The sequence below is a fragment of the Solanum pennellii genome, chromosome 1 (genome assembly GCF_001406875.1).
Source record: "Solanum pennellii chromosome 1, SPENNV200".
Classification (NCBI taxonomy): domain Eukaryota; kingdom Viridiplantae; phylum Streptophyta; class Magnoliopsida; order Solanales; family Solanaceae; genus Solanum; species Solanum pennellii.
In genome coordinates, this window is record NC_028637.1 from 60,482,067 (window position 1) to 60,486,225 (window position 4,159).

Here is a 4,159-nt window from a genome sequence, read left to right on the forward strand (position 1 = left end):
AAAAGGCTTTTGGACACACTAAACTTAAGGAAAAAGTATTAATAATACCGTGAAACCACGGTATCAGTCATATTTTAGCATTGTGCTCAATCATTTCCACATAACGTAAAACAATTAAGATTGAATGCATTCAAAACTTTATGATCATCTCGTTTACCTTTTCTCGAGGTATCCACAATGAAGATGAAATAAATGTATAAATCAAGTTATTGAAAATTACAGAAGTCATGAGAGTAATGGGAGATTGAAAAATGGGTAATGAAGAGGTCTAGTCAAAGAAAATACAAAACATTTGATTGTGAGATTAAAAAAATTAAACGTTGAAATTACTTATATTGATAAGTATGTTATACTTTAACTGCTTCAAAAAGACAATTAATTAAACTTTAAAAGTAGTGTCAAAATAAATGATTTATTTTAGTACTTCATGAACAAACTAGCTAGTTGTAACACTCCGAAAAGTGAAGACCTAAGCTAGAGCATCATAAGTTGATCTAAGGTTGAAAATACTGTTTTAAGACCTTAATTAATGTCTAAAAGTCATCTAAGAAGTTTTAGAGCCAAGACGTCAAGGAAAGACCTTGACATCCGGAAACTAGCTAAATTTTTAACTAATTGACGTCCCTATGTTTGGTGAAGGTTTTGGAGGGCCAAATGAAGTATAAAACTTGTAAAAGGAATTTAAATATGCCAAATGTAGTATAGAGGGTCTAAAAATCCGGTGACAACTCCCGAAGGACCACCAGAAGAGTCTTTGAGGAGGACCAAAACCTTGGCAAGCAAACTCCCGAAGGTTTCTCGCGACGCATGCACTCCACGAAGCTCACTGCATCAAACCGTATTTCAAAAATAAAATCTGAAATTAGCCCCGCGACGCGCACCCACTTCCCTGATTTGTTAGAATCGTATTTTATGTATTTTGAGTTCACAAAAAGACCCGATTAAGTGAGGGGCCTTTTGGATAATTTAGGGTGTGATTATACATAGACTAAGGGACATTGTTCAGTAAATTGTCACTCACCTAAATCAAATTCCCCAAAAAACTCAAAAGCTCTCACCTCTCTCTACTTTCTCCCTACCAAATCCTCCGTTCAAGGAAGAACAAAGCTTGAAGAAGAAGACTAATTTATCTAGGATTTCACTTAAATTTCATAGATTAATCTTCATTAAGGTATGGGTTCTTCACTCTTGGAATTCCGTTCTCCAAGAGGTCCTTTCAAAGTTGATTTCTAAATTAATCAATTCCATGGGGTTTTCTAATTCTAATGGGTTTTATTCTAAACTTCAAATTGATGATAAATTGTGATTGCCTATGACTAATTAAGGGTATATTGTTGGTTAATTGGTGTTAATTGATGCAATTTCATGTAGATCATGTCCCTTTCCCTAAATTTCCCAAATTTTGGATCTTGCTTATGAATTGATGGGAATTGAAGTGTATAGATTGTTAGACTTGTTTTAGCTATTCTAATTAAATCACGGAATGCCTAGGGTAACGTATTGTTGGTATTGGATCTATTTCTTGAATAATTCATAATGAACCCTATTCCCCTAACCCTAGGTTATGAATTGAAGTTAATTGGGATAGTGATGATGCAATTGACCTAGCTATTGTATTAATTACTATTGTGTGATGATATTACACCCATTGTTGGGTTGAATTGGATTGCTCATGGTAAAACCATGGATGATGGATTGTGAAGGAGATCAGGTAAGTTTTTAAAATCCTAACCTTTACTTTAATAATGATAACCTGAGTTTAGAGCTGAAGTTACATTAAAGTATACCTGATGATGAGATTGATTAGGGTTGGTATGATGTTGAATTGAAATGGCTTGTGAGTTGTTTGCTAAGATGTATAGGTTATAAGGATGGTGATAACTTACCAATGTGCCTTATTATGATGTGACTATGTAAATGTGCTAACCTCAGATGTACAATTGTAATGAAAGGAAAATACTCATGGAATTCATATTGGGCTATGATGATGATTATATAAGGGATAGACCCTATGAACTAAAACTAAGCAATCATTGTTAATGAAAGACATTTCAAAACAGACTCTAGCTTAGCACCGAGTGAACTTGAAGATGAGGGGTGGAGCTTTCCCAAGGAGGGAAGGTAGGGTTCACCATAGCCCTCACGGGGTGGATATCCTCATAGCCCAAAAAGGGCATATAGTAATATTTCCATGAAAGCCCCCAAGCTCCCTAAACTATGTTTCTTCGATTAAAATACAAGATAGTGGATCCACCTAGATGTTATGTTCATGTTTGGTCGTACTTTGGCCGGTAGACCACCTTCCATCGGTGTAAGATTTTACAACACCGGATTCCACACTTAGCTCATGTGGTCGATGTCGGTTAAGGCAAGTCTTCCCGAAAGTAAAATGAAGTAATGAAGTAAACACCAACTAGGGTGACTTAAGAGGTTTGACTTAGCCTAGGTAGGGGTATGGGACTCTACCTATGTCTTGCACTAGTTTAGCTTGAGGGAAGCCTTATGAGGTTGTTATTATGTTCTATAATGTATATGTTATTTATGTGTTGACTCTTATATGTTAATGACACTATGTGATATGGATTCCATTTATGAACATGTGGTTGGTCTCTATTGATAAAGTATGATGATGTTATCTCTTTATGATATAGTATGTGAAGTTGGGCATTGCTTGTAGTTCTTGTTGAGTTTTACTTGGTTGAGTAAGGTTATGGGGCTTTACTTGCACTAGTGGACTTTATGAGGGTTCATGAGTAATAGTCTTGTTTAGGTTATGATGTTATAAACTCTAATGCCTGCTTGTTGATGTTATAACTTGATGATAGAGTTGTCTCGATTATGTGCTCAATTAAGTTGATATGCATGTTGACTTGACTAGACTTGATATTGTTGGTCTTGTGTTGTATATAGTCTTGACTTAATGGTTATGTGTTTATTGGCTTATATGAGTTCTTGGATATGCATAATGCTTTTCAAAGTAAATTAGCATGTTTTGAACAAATGTCCTTTTTAGCATGATTTCACTTGTTTTATGTGCATATAGTCACATGATTTCACTTGTTTTATGTGCATATAGTCATACTTAGTACAAGTGTGTACTAACCCATTAATTTTTTCAGTAACTTCTAGCAAAGAATGTTGGATTTGAGATGAACAAGTGATGCAAAATGTGGTAAATCAAATTTTCTAATTAAAATATTTTTCCTAGTAAAGAATGTTGGAATTCAAAAAGTACATGATTTGAAAAGTGGCAAATGACATTTTTCAATAAATTTCATCATATAAAAAGGGTTGGATTTAAAGAAGAAGAAGAGCAGAAAAAAAGTGGTAAACCAAATTTTCCAATTGAAACTTATTATTTTCCTTAGTAAAGAATTTTAGATTTAAAGAACATAAGCTCAAAAAATGACAAATCAAATTTTTCGATGAACACATTATTATTATTTTTCGATTAAAAATATTGGATTGAACGAAGTACAAGAGCTGAAAATTGTGATAAATTAAATTTTCCGATGAAAACTTACTTTTTTTCTCTATAAGAATATAAATTATAAAAACAAGAGTAATAAAAGTGGTAAATCGAAATTTTCAATGATTCTTTAATTTTTCCTAATAAATAATGTTGGATTTAAAGAAATGAAGTAGCTAAAAAAAGTGGTAAATCAATTTTTTGATGTAAACTCATTTTCTATTCTTATTATAGAATGTTATATTTAAAGAACAAGAGCAGAAAAATGGTATATCAAGTTTCCTGACGAATTCTTTATATTTTTAATAGTAAAATGTAAGTTTTGGGTCGTGGATCGCCCAAGTAGACCAATCTGACCCGATAGAATTTTCTCTAAACCAATTCTCTTTACTTAATTAATTAAATTGATAATCTTTTATGAAGGATAAGGGGAACAGTTACAAAGTAACTACACAACTTCTCCTTGAAAGACTCCTAGTGGGGATTAGGGTTGTTCATGGTTATAGTTATAAAACCAAATCAAATCACAACTGAAATAAATCAATTTTTAAAAAATTAATATTTGATTTGGTTTGGTTAGGTTTGTTATAAATATTTAAAAATTAATACTATTTTGTTTGATTTTGATTTTATTAAAAATCAACCGCAAAAATAACTAAACCAAACCGAGAAGTTATATATATAAATTTT